This window comes from Orycteropus afer, unplaced genomic scaffold, assembly GCF_000298275.1.
Source record: "Orycteropus afer afer isolate SDZICR_OR568_19922 unplaced genomic scaffold, OryAfe1.0 scaffold00229, whole genome shotgun sequence".
Lineage (NCBI taxonomy): Eukaryota > Metazoa > Chordata > Mammalia > Tubulidentata > Orycteropodidae > Orycteropus > Orycteropus afer.
In genome coordinates this window covers 2,610,874-2,625,096 of record NW_006921816.1, presented here as the reverse complement: position 1 = coordinate 2,625,096, position 14,223 = coordinate 2,610,874, and positions in this window count along the sequence as shown.

The following is a 14,223-nucleotide window of genomic DNA, read 5'->3' as shown; positions in this document are numbered from 1 at the left end:
TCGATGAGATGGATTGATATGGTGGCTACAACAAGGGGCTCAAGTATAGCAAGGATCTTGGAGCTGGCGCGGGATCAGGCAGTGTTTCGTTTTGCTGTGCATAGGGTCACTATGAGTCAAAAGCTACTCGACGACACCTAACAACAACAACAGGAGCAAGGATTATTTCATTTATCTTTTATTACACATAAAATAAAGATCAGTAAATTTTTTTTTAAGGAATAAAATGAAATCAGAAGGATCAGATACCTACATCAAAAATTTTAAGTCCTCACTAAGTATCTAACCTGAGGAAAAGCTAAGAATTAGTTCAATTTCTACTCTATGAGGTTAAGTCCACTACCTAAGGCAATTCCTGCTCTATACCTCTGAGTGGGGAATAGATAGCTCATCTCTCAGATTAGTAGGAAATATCTGAATCAGCATTCTGAGCAGAAATCAAGGTTTTGCCTTTTAAATTTTCCCTGCAATTGTGAAAAATGTTTGTATGTTAAAACCAAAAGACCAAACCAAACTCACTGCCATTGAGTCGAATCCAACTCAAAGCGACCCCTCCTTGGGTTTCCAAAGCAATATCTCTACGGAAGTAGATTGTCCAACCTTGCTTCTGAGGAATGGCTGGTGGATTTGAACCACCAGCCTTCTGGTTAGCAGTCAAATGCCTTAGGCACTATGCCACCAGAGCTCCTGTTTTTATGTCAAGCACGGTAAAATAAAAATTACTTCACTCACTCAATAAAAATTGAGAAATATATTCTATATGTCAGGAACTGCACTAAGTGCTTATAATTAAGCATAGTATTCTGCATTATAGATGAATTTGAAAGCAAGAATTTCTATCATTTAGGTGCTGTCCTTGGATAATGGGAATTTATCTAACTTTCTTCCATGTACCTCATATTGATTTTACCATAAAATGTGTGTACATAATGGCATACATTAAATTATTTGGGGGAAGGAAAAAAAGCAGAGAAAATATCATTTACTCATTAACAATATGTGGTTGTTTTTAGGTGCCATTGAGTTGGCTCTGACTCTGCCTGATCCTGAACCATTCTCACAATCCTTTCTATGCTTTGACCCATCATCGCAGCACTGTGTCAATCCATTTCACTGAGTGTCTTCCCCTCTTTCACTGACAATCTACTTTATGAGGCATGATATCCTTCTCCAGGGGCTTGTCCCTTCCGACAATACCACCAACGTATATGAGAAGTCTGGCCATTCTCACTTCTAAGGAGCACTGTGGCTACACTCCTTCCAGGACAGATTTGTTCATTCTTCTGGCAGCCCGAGGTATTTTCAGTATTCTTCACTAACTCCACAATTCAAAGGTACTAATTCTTCTTTGGTCTCCCTTATTCATTGTCCAACTTTCATATACATATAAGGCTATTGAAAATACCACGGCCTGGGTTAGGCACACCTTAGTCTTCGATATAACATCTTTGCTCTTTAACATTTTAAAGAGGTCTTTTGCAGCAGATTTGCCCAGTGCAATATGTTGTCATCTGGTTTCTTGACCGCTGTTTCTGTGGGTGCTGATTGTGGATCCAAGTAAAATGAAATCCCTGACAACTTCAATCTTTTCTCCATTTATCATGATATTGTTTACTGGTCCAGTTGTGAGGAATTTTGTTTTCATTATGCTGAGGTGTAATCCATACTGAAGACTGAAGCAAAAGTTTCAAATCTCCTTCACTTTCATCAAGCAAGGTTGCGTGATCTGCATATCTCACGTTGTTAATCAGTTTTCCTCAATCCTGCTGCTGTGTTTTTCATCATATAGTTGAGCTTCTTAGATTATTTGCTCAGCATGTAGATTGATAGAATCTTTCAATACTACTGAGTTTATCAACTGACTATAATGACAAAGGCAGGAACACGTTAGAGCCCAAAAGATGATATAGGGGTGAAAGACTGTAGGTGAATCAGCCTTGGACACTAAGATGCAACTGTGAATGAGCTTTCACTAGCCTACAAACGGAGATCCCTAACACTGCATTTCTATCTCTGTGTAAGACTAAATGCCCAGTCTATTCTTGGTGCAAAAGAACTGAAAATGCTGGATATACTATAAATATATTTAAATGTGTCCAACTGTTTTCAAAAAAAAGAGAAAGGAATGCTCAGACTAAATATAAAATGAAGGTGAAGACTCAGAGAGATGAGTAGTACAAAGAAGACATCTTTTACTTTCGGGGCATTTGCCTACTTAAAATTGAAATGTTGTTTTCAAAGCCACAAAGTCTTAAAGGGTGAAAAAGATAAATCCAAGGGCCCATTAAAGGAAGAGTCCCTCCAGTGTGCCCAAGATCCCAAACGGCTATAAACTCATAGAGTACAAGTGAACTAGATCATTGTTTCTAAACTTTTTTTATTATTGGTGGTGATTCCACAGGAAAAAGACCTCTCTGTTTTTGTAAAGACTTCAGTCAAGAAAACCACATGAGTAGTTCTACTCTGTCACACGGGGTTACATGAGTTGGAATCTGTTTTTGACTCAGTATATCTGGAGTGGAAATGCAAATGGTCGAGAGGGGGTGGAATCATAATGAACCAGTTCAAAGCCCTGGATAGAAGTGACACTGGATGGAAAGTTTGAGAAGCAAGAAATAAAGACCAACAAAGTTATACTTGTAAGTAAATCTAACCAAATATTGATTATATAAAATGAAAGAAGATCATAAAGTCTTGGGTTGGCTACAGAAAATCAAACAAGAACAAAAATATATAAGAAAATAGCCTATAATTCAATTAAGAGTGAATGAATATAGTGTTCTAAGGTTCCTATATTGTTAGGAAAGAGAATAAAAATATGATTAACTTGACTCACAAAATAGTATTCATGTTATAAATTTCTAGGATATTATAAAGATTTCTAGGACACTGTGTTTTAAAATGGAAATAGTGGGCATAACTTCCAAAATAGTAGTGGAAACAAGTGGAATTATTTTTTAAAAGGTCATCCATAAGAAAAGTAAGATTGTGAGAAACAAATATAGATAACACAGGAAAAAGAGAAAAAATAAAATAAGATAGAAATATATATAACAGTAATTATAAGAAATTTGAAAATACCTAAGTGGTTAGGATGGATTTTTTAAAAAATCCATCAAAATGCTAATTATAAAAAAAAAAAAAATCAGAATTTAGAAAAGATGAAAGTAAAAGAATACAAAAATTATGTAACGCAAAAATCATCAAAGGTATCAAGAAATTATAATTTAAGGCAAAAAACATTGGTAGAGTTAAAGTGTATCACTCACCATAAACCAAAAAACCAAACCTACTGCCATCAAGTCAGTTCCACCTCCCAGTGATCCCCACTGGTGTTTCTGAGGCAATAAATCTTTACAGAAGTAGATTGCCCCACCTTCCTTGCACAGAGTGGCTGGTTGGTTTTGAACCATCAACCTTCTGGTCAGCAGTCAAATGCCTTAGTCACTGCCACCAGAGCTCCTTCGCTTTTTAACACTCACTATACAATCAATCAACTCATCTGCCACAATTTTAAAGTAACTGATCATTTTGCCTCAAAATATATAAAGTAAAAATAGGCAGAAAAAAATATATATGTATATGTTGTAGGAAATTTTAACACAGATTAAGCTGACAAAATTAAGTAAGGAAAAAAAGGATTTGGAGTCCCTGGGTTGTGCAAAGTGATTAAGCATTTGACTATGTACTAACAGAAAGGTGAGTGGTTCCAACCCACCCAAAGGTGGCTCAGAAAAAAGTTCTGGTGATCTGTTTCCAGAAGGTCAGAGCCTGGAAACCCCAGTGGAATGTAGTTCTACTCTGCAATACCTGGAGGTGCCAGGAGTCAGAAGTGACTTGATGGGCAACTGTTTTTTTTTTGGTTTTTGGTGTAGATCATTTAAACAATATAATTAAAGTATGAATCTAATGGACATGTGCTCTACAGCTACAGTTTACACATTCTTTCAAAACACACAGGGTATTTATAAAAATTGAGCTGAAAAGTAGGAAAAGGAAGTGAAAGAATTTTGTTTTTCTGGTTTTTAAGAATTATTACGGCATGTTAACTGCTGTTAACAAATAACTCACAAATCCCAAAGGCTTAATTTTATTTTTAACTCATTCCATGGCAGGTTGGTGGCCGATAAGGAGGGAAGGGTAGGTAGGGCTGTGCTGGGAGGAACAATGGGCTTTCCATCATGTGTCCATCAAGGTCTGGACTCCTGCCTAGGCTATACCATTGCTTATAGACTCAAAATACTCCGCTGAATTTTCTTCATCTGCCACAGACAAGAAATAAGAAAAATACTAACAATGCAAAAAGCAAAATAAAAGCAAAGTCTCGAATAAACACTTGACAGAAAGAAAATCCATATGGCAAATGAACTTGAGAAGATGGTCAAACTCACTAGTAATCAGGGAAAAGCAAATTGAAAAGACAATGAGACATAAATGTATATGCATCTATATTAGTAATAAATAAATAAGTCTGATAATTCCAAATGCTGATGAGGATATGGGAGAAAAAAATCTTCAATATGCTCATGTAAGTATTAATGCATTTTGGTTATTTTGTATCAACTAGCAATTCCATTTTTAATTATCAAATCCAGACCAGGGTTCTTTGCTTATTATACATATAAAATAATTTTGTAAAGGTTTGTCCTCTCCTATATTTTTAAATTGCCATCCAAATGTTTTATTCTAACTTCGAAAAGTTGCACATGATGTAAGTTCCAGTATGTGGTAAATACTGACCTTTTTAAATAAAATGATTGCCTCATCTTGTTAAATGTTTCCAATGGAATGTAAATAGCATAGTAATTTGATACTTACCATCTGTTTTGAAAACACTAAAAGATCTTCAACAGAATTAAATATTTCAGTTACTTTTTTTTTCTTCTGTCCTGTACCTTCTTAAAGTTTATTTTTTACATGAATTTTACCTTATTGTTGTTGCCTGCCATCAAGTTGATTCAAACTCAGAGACTGTATAGGACAGCGTAGAACTGGCCATGGGATTTCCAAGGTTGTGTTACGGAAACAGACAGACACATCTTTTTCCTGTGAAATGGCTGATATATTCAAATATTTGACCTTTCAATTAGATGCTAAGTGCGCATCCCCCCACCTGAGCTTCTTGAATTTTATTTTTTATTATTATTATTATTTTTGAGTCTTTTATTAATCATTCTCTATAATAAAACAGCAAGGATTGTGAGGATGGCACAGGACCAAGCAGTGTTTCTTACTGTTGTTCATAGGGTTGCTGTGAGTAAGAGCCAACTCAAGCACCTAACAACAACAAGGTAATAAAATAAGATTATACGTTAAAATGACAATTTTTTAAATTTACTATAACTGTAAGAATTTAATTGTTTTTACTGAATTAACTTTACAAATAATAGTACAATGAAACCTATAAAAGTCAGAACTAGAGGGGACTACCTTGTTTTCCTGGGATTGGTGTTTTCTGCTTTTGATAGGTGCCGTCTTAGCACTTTTCTATTACTCCCTATTAGTGGAAAATACTTGAATTTTCCTTCTCTGACAGGTTTCCGCCTTATACAGATTCTGGCTTTCACAGATTTTACTGTAGTACACAATGATCAAAACAATATTATATTTTCAAATTTTATAAATGATATTAAACATAAAAAGCTGTAAGTTATGTTTAGTGAGATGACTTTAATTAGTTAATTAATCTACAGATAAACATCACTTTTTGCTCTAATGAGAGAATTCAGCAGCATTTCTTAGTTTTTATTTCTATAGGTGTAAACTCTGAGAAACTGTTAATATAAATAAGTAGACGAAAATGAAGGAGATTTGGTTATTACAACATCGTTCATTCAATCACATAAATATCTATCACAAAAATCATTTTAAATTATCAATGGGCAGAGAGTTCAATTATATTTTCTTTAAATATCATTGGAATCAAAGAAAATTCCCTGATTGCATAAGGATTTCTTACCCAGGCATTGGAGTAATTTGCTTTCTCAATATAACATTAATTTGCATTCTCAATAGAACATTATTTAAACAATCCTTTTGTTTGGTGCCTCAGATATTTTTCACCCTAAGATAAAGCATGATAGCAAGAGCAGCCAACAGTGGAAGATTTGTCTTGTGAAATGAAGGAAGGGTTTGTTACAAGGGTAATGAGAAGTCAGAAGCTGCATCTCAGGTAAATTCCCAGGTTAAGTTTTAAAGAAAAGTGTGCCTAGAAGTTGAGGGATTGAAAATTGTTTTCCTCAGAATTATTTGTATCCCACATGCTTCATGGAAAGCATTTGTGTACCTCTGTATTCATTTCTCAGTGTTAGGACTGTTGCCTTGGATTTTCACTCAGATGTCTTGGGAGTATTTTATAAGAGTTCAGCCTCATAGTGTTTAGAAGAGCAGTGTAGAAACAAATATCCAACAGATAAATATAGTATGGGAATAAAATGGAACACTATGGAGCAATGAACAAGAATGGAATTTACATTACAAATGACCTGGGTGAATTTTTGGAGCATAATATCGAAACCCCCCCCCCCAAAAAAAAGACACAAAAGTATAAACAACTGGCTATTTTTTCATTTTATATATAATCAAAAACATAAAAAAAAACTGCTTAGATATACAAATTATATGGTTAATCTTTTAAAAAGCTAGTGATTTATAAGGAAAAAATTTACAATAGTGGCTACATTGGGGGGTGGGAATGAAAATAGATGGGAATATGAGTAGCTCACAGGAAACATCAAAGGAAATAATAACCTACTACAAAGATCCCCCTCTGAGTGGTGAACAGTGGGGAAAAAAAAAAAAAAAACAGGACCAGATTTGCTGGTCTGATAGAGCCTGACCAGCCACTGAGACTATGACCCCTACCTACCCTTCAGGTCTGGAAATGAACCCACTCCTATGGCTTCCAGCCAAACAAAAGACAGACATATGAGGTGAACATTTACACGAGGTAGATACACTCCTTGGTGAGAACAATTATGGGAGAATAGAAAGGCTGTGTGTGCACAGGGAGACAGCTCCGGGGCAGGAGTGCATGGAGGGAAAGACACAAGAAAGAGGTAACTACAGGGAGGAAGTGGGAGGGGAGCTGTTGAATTGCAGTAAATTGTAGTCAATGTCATGAGACAAAGTATATGTGAGCTGCTGTATGGAAAGTGAATTTGCTCTGTAAACTTTCACCCAAATCACCAAAAAAAAGTAATGTTTTTCTTTTTTTCTTAATTTGAAGGTTAACACGTATGTTTGTTAAATCTTTTGTACTTTACTTGTATTTTATAAAACTCTTTTTATTTAGTAAAATATTTAAATCTTTTTATATCTATGTTGTTGTTTTTGTTATGTGCCGTCGAGTCGGACCCGACTCATAGCGACCCCTCCTTGGGTTTCGGAGGCAGTATCACTACGGAAGTAGATTGCTCCATTTATATCTATAGGCAATTTAAAACTTACCTGAAGTTCAAACTATCTTTCTGTTTATGACTTTTCTACAGTTATGAGTACATTTTCACTAGACTAGCTCTAAGAGACAGTAAGAACTGATAATTTTTTTTTTGTTTTTTGTTTTGTTTTGTTTTTTTCATTAGGATTTGGGTGAAGATTTACAGAGTAAATTCACTTTTCATACAGCAGTTCACATATACTTTGTCTCATGTCATTGACAAAAATTTACAATGCAGCAGCTCCCCTCCCACTTCCTCCCCATAGTTACCTCCTCCCAGTGTCCATCCCTTCATACTCTTCTGCATCCTGAGCTATCTCCCTGTGCATAAGCAGCCCTTCCTTCTCCCATGATTGTTCTCTCCAGGGCGTGTGTCTACTTGAGGTAAATGTTTAATTCACATGCCTGTGCTTTGTTTGGCTGGAAACCACAGTTGTGGGTTCAATTCCAGACCTGAAGGGCAGCTAGGGGCCATAGTCTCAGTGGTTACACCAGGCTCTATTGGACCAGCAAACCTGGTCCCCACCTTCTTTTTTTTTTTACCTCCAAATGATTTTGAGTTTTGTTCCACATTGTTCTCCCTCTTTATTCAGGATCTCCTACATCCCTTCCAAGTGGATGGCAGTGGTAGCTGGGCACCATCTAGAAGAACTGATAATTTGTTTGAGCCAGTAATTTTTCCTGGTATAAATATTTTGAGCAAACTGCAATAATTAATATAGCCAGTTTTCAATTATTCTCACCAAGGAGGAGAACCACAGAATAAATAATGAAAAAGAGCATAAACTGCAAAAATAATTACCATTTGGCTATGGCTACATATTATCAAACTTGCTACAGATTTTCTTTTGCAGAGGACATGCAAAGTGATTTTTATCACATATCACAATATTATTTTATCATAATATTTAAGAAATTATGGCAGATCATGTTGAAGAATCCAAACTACTTGACAGAGATGGTTGAGGAACTTCACCATCTGAATAACTAAGGTTTGATTGTATTTCCAGAACTGATATTTTGATCTATGTATTTACATAATAAATATCAGCAATAATTTGTGAATAAAAAATACTTCAATTTACCCACAACATGGGAAAAATTTATAAATGTATTTCAAGGTAAAACTCCAGAATAAAATCATTTGGAGGGCATAGAGAAGAGCCTTTTACAAAACCCTGTGAATAGTAGCATAAGGATAATGTGTCAACTGTTACAGTGTTTCAGAGAATTCTTGGGTAGCTCTCACATAATCCAGATGGAACTTGCTATATTTACCCTGCTTCGAGATAACATATTAGCCTGCCACATTTTCATAGATACTTGTTAAAGATATGAGATGCCTGGGTCAGAGACAATGTATTATATTATTCATGGCATAGCAAGAAGCATCAGCAGCAGCATATGTGAATCATCCCCCACAAGTCCCACAGGGACAATGGAGATGAGCCTAGATGAATGCCTGTGGATTGTGTTATAGGACAGTAACTCTGAGTGTAGAGGAACTGACTTTTTTATAATGGGCACTAGGCACGCCTGCCCTTTGCTCCAGAGGGAAACTATCTATTTTCCAAGGCTTTTAGTATATAAACATCCTTGTAATCATAGTCCGGAACAAACAGTGATAGCTTCCTCATTTGTAAAACATGCAGAAACACAAGAGACCCACAGAGAATTATCTCCCAGCAGGTAGTAGTAGGACTTGGGTCTGCCATCGGATGTTACAAAGGAAGCACAGTAAATAATTTTCTATACTTTTTACATATTTAAAAGTCTGAGCACAGATATTCTAATTACATTTTACATTGCTTCCTCTATTACATTTTCATCATAATCTTAGCAACCATCTTGTCAACATATGACTTTTAAAAAATGCTGAAAAAGCAGCAATTCTAAATTTGCTCAGCAGGAACAAATTCCCCCACTGACTTCTCAGAACAGCCTACGTCCTTGGGAAATTACAAACTTGTAAGAACAGAAGATAATCATCTTGAAAATAATCAGTAAAACCAGATATAGATCACTGTAGAATAGTTATTTTATAAGGATCACATTTTATAAAGATTTTATATATTTATGAAGGACATTCAGAATTGGCTCACTCAAAACCCATTCCAATCCATTGTGGCATTGTTTTCTAAGTATAAGTAATTTTCACAAAGGAGAATCAAGATCAACAGGCCTAGGTTGATTCCTGTGAGGTGGAGGTCAAATATGTCTCCTCTCTCCATCCTTTTTACTAATTCTAACACAAACCCTCTCACACACTCTCTACTCCTTTTCTGTGCTCCATAATTGGTAGTAATGGCCACACAGAACTCTCAGACAATACTCATGAATATGGGGTGAAAGTAAAAAGTTACAATTCAAGATCAGAAAAATCTCAAGATTCAGTTCTTCAATCAGGACAGCTTCTTCTCAGGCATGCCCCCAGGCAGGCCTCTCCTTGGCCCTTGTCCTCTTTGCTCTTTGGTCCATTATGGCTTCTTGGGCCTCTTGGGCTTCAGGGCCACCAGCCTTTGCCCCATATGGGCAAGTGTTGAAAAACTCTTTGGCTCTGTCAATAAGTGCCCAGGGGCACTCACTTCATCAGTAGGCCTTGGCCCCAAGACACTCAGCTATCTAGTTCAGGAAGCCTAGTTCTGCTGACAAGTGCTCAGAGGCACCCCACTCCTCCAGCAGGCCTCCTACCCAAAGGCACTCAATTCTCTTGCTCCATGTGCTGGGAAACCCTTCATGCCATCCCCTGCCTATCTCCTGGTTCTGCTGCCTCTACTGCCTGCCACCATTTCTCTCCCATTGCTTCTCACCATTCCCAGCCCAGGAATCCTGGGTCCAAAAGATATATTCTGCTCCCATCACTTCAATTTGTGGTAGTCAGTTTCTCCCTTTCTGCTCCTGGAATGGTTCATTTTAAGTTGAGTGGGATGGTAAAACTGACCAAATCCTCATTAGGGTTTCATACACCTCATTTGCATGGTTCCATACCCACAAGGTTTCCAGGCACCTTATTTACATTAGCAGCAACCTGTCCAATCACCTTGCTAAGCCACAAGCACCTTATTTGTGTAGTCCTACCCTAGATTGCCCAATCTTCCTTCCTAGGAGTGGCTTGTGGGTTTGAACCGCCAGCCTTCTGGTTAACAGTCAAATGCCTTAGGTACTACACCACCAGAACTCCTAATCATTGTGTAGGAGTCACAAAGACTATAGCTGGAAGGGCCATGTTAAGTAATTCACTGCACTGCAACTATTAATAATACTAAGAAACTCTGGGGCAAATGAATAAGGTAAAAAACAGAAAGCATATGTAAATAATTTTAAGAATGAAAATTAAGATATAAATAGATACAATAAGAAAAGCAGATATACATATCTCACCATGACTAAGTCTCAATAGTGTGTTGATTGAAAAAGAGAAAGTGATTAGTATAGTATAATTTGTATTGTTTATGGATATGCACATATGCAGCACCATCATAAAAACATGCATGTAAAAAAATAACCATGAAATTAAGTATTCAGAGTAATTGTTACTCCAAGAGGAACATGAAATGAGACCTGAGAGATCTGTCCAGGGACAATCAACTCTATCTTTACAGTTGTTATTACTATTAATGAATTATTGTTAATAAATTATTTATCAAAAACTATAAATATATAAAATAAGCCTGGCAAAATTTTAAACTGGTACACAGATATTTATTTCCTATTTTATTTATGTGCTTAAATATTTTATAATTTTTATTAAACATCCAATATTTAATGAGAGGATTTAATCAAGAGAGAGCATTGCCTATAGAAGGAACACAGCAGAAGAAAAAGTTTTGAAATCACTCTGAGCAATTTGAAGGCAGAGCCTTGGATTTTTATCTTTGTTGGTATTCAATAACCATTTGTTAAATACATTAGTGAGAGATCCATATGGCCCAGACTATGGAGGGCATTTGGATGCCACACTACAAAATGTACAGTCTGTTGGTACACAATTGAGCTATGTTTGTAAGCAATGAGGTGCTGCTACAACACAGAATTTTGAAGAAATCAATCAGATAATATCGTACATAATGATTTAGTGGCAGTGGAAACCAGGAGCAGAGGGTCATTGAAGAACCAATTGAAATAGCTTAGATGGGAGATGAGAGAGTTTAAACTAAAGAAGAAACAATGTGAATTTAAATAATAATAATGATAATAATTCAAGAGTCAAACCCAAAAAAAAAAACCAAACTCACTGCCGTTGAGTCGGATCCAAAGCGCGACTCGCAGCGACCCCTCCTTGGGTTTCTGAGGTGGTATCACCACGGAAATAAATTTCCCAACCTTCCTTCAGAGGAGTGGCTGCTGGGTTTGAACCGCCTCAGGCACTAAGCCATTCAAGAGCGGTTACAAAGAAAAATTAGTTGGCTTTTGGTGGATAGGTGTAAGGGAAACAAGGAGGGTATCGGTAAACTTCTGTTATTCAGGTATTTCTTCTATTTATTTAATGTAGAATGTAATATCCTCACCCAGGATAGTTAATGAAAGAATTTATGCAAGCTTAAACAAGATCAGAAGCCACAGGTCTTATTTTTGGCATCATTTGTTAGGTGGAGTTTCCCAGAGTCTCTGAGATGGAGATTTGCAAATAAAAAGTTTATTGGAGTATTTTATTTTATTTTATTTTTTACATCAAACTTCCGGAGGAAAGAAGAAAGTCGGATTGAGCCAAGGAAAAGGTTGAACTGGGATACAGTATTAAAAAAAAAAAAAAAAAAAAAAGGCCTCAACTGATCCCACAGAGAACTCTAGAGTTGAATGACCTTCAAAATCGCACCCTTCCTCTCTGGCAAATTAATCCCCACTACCTCCCATTGGGGAGCTCTGGTAGCACAGTGCCTAAGGCACTTGACTGCTAACCAGAAGGCTGGCAGTTCAAACCCACCAGCCACTCCTCGGAAGGAAGATGGGGCAATCCACTTCTGTAGTGATACTGCCTCGGAAACCCAAGGAGGGGTCGCTATGAGTCGGGGCCCAACTGGACGGCACATAACAACAACAACAACAACAACAACAAACCTCCCATTGACCATTCAGAAAGGACTGCCTCTGGGTGGGATTGTGTGACCTTGTTGAACAAAGCAGCTCTCTTCATCTGAAGGCAATTCCTGAAGAAATGACTCAGCTGTGAGCAGTCAGCCATCAACATTTCCCAAAAGCTTTGATTATCCTGGTCTCAGTTGTGAAGAGAGGATCTTCATGGCACATTGCAGTATCCGCACCAGTCCATCCTTCATGCCACTCGGATCCATTTATGCCATATAATCAGGTCTGGATTCAGGTCTTCCAGGCTTGGTTAGTCTTTTTTCCTGGAAAATCTTACAAAAAGAAGTTTGTTGTTGTTGTTAAGTGCCCTCGAGTCGTTTCCGACTCATAGCGACCCCATGCACAGCAGAACGAAACACTGCCTGATCCCGCGCCAGCCCCACAATCCCTGCTATACTTGATCCCATCATCGCAGCAACCGTATCAATCCATCTCCTTGAAGGCCTCCACCTCTTTCGTCGACCCTCCACCCTACCAAGCATGACATCCTTCTCCAGGGAATGGTTCCTTCTCACAACATGACCAAAATAGGTGAGACGAAGTCTGGCCATTCTTGCTTCCAAGGAGCATTCTGGCTGCACTTCCTCCAGGACAGATCTGTTAGTTCTTTTAACAGTCCATGGTACTTTCAGCATTCTCCGCCAGCACCACAACTCAAAAGCATCAACTCTTCTTCAGTCTTCCTTATCCATTGTCCAGCTCTCACATGCATAAGAGGTGATTGGAAATATCATGGCTTGTGTCAGGTGCACCTTAGTCCTCAATGAGATATCCTTGCTCCTCAGCACTTGATACAGTTCCTTCGCAGTTGACTTTCCCAATGCTACCCGTCATCTAATGTCCTGACTGCTGCTTCCGTTGGCATCGATTGTAGAACCAAGCAACGTGAATTCTTTGACAACCTCAATCTTCTCTCCATTTATTGTGATGCTGCTCATTGGTCCAGTTGTGAGGATTTTTGTTTTCTTTATGTTGAGATGTAATCCATACTGCAGACTGTATTCTTCAACCTTCATCAGTAGGTGCCTTAAGTCATCCTCACCTTCAGCAAGCAAAGAGGAAGGTTAGTGGGATAAATTACAGCCCTGTCACTACCAACACAAACCCATTGCCATAGAGGTGATTCTGACTCCTAATGACATGATAAGACAGAGTAGAACTGCTTCATAGGGTTTCTAAGCCTATAAATTTTCACAGAAACAGATGGTCTAATCTTTCTCCTATGGAGCAGCTGGAGGGTTGAAATCTGTGAGCCTTTTGGTTAACAGATGAATGCTTTAACTACTGTGTCACTAGAGCTCCTCCCTGACACTACAGGCAGTCTCAAAGCCTCAACTGATCATCATCTCCTTCTCTATTACCCATTCTAGATCCCCTACAACCTTTTTCATCACCTCTGCTGATCAAGGTGACTTACCAGTTGGGGCGATCTGGTAAAAGCCTCACTGTTAAGAGGTCTGAGCACTTGTCCATTTTCTTGCATGTTCCCATTATGATAGTTCTTATCCCATAGACCAAGGAACCAATGTATTCTACCAGGTACCAAATATGTCCATTGGAATTACACATTTGAGAACTGAGGACATGACCACATGGATCTAGGGGATACACTGTGAGCTGGACCTGACCCAACTCCATTTATTACCTGAGGATGGTGATGATGGGTTTGGTTCCTGGTTACCAATGTCAATTCAAACCCC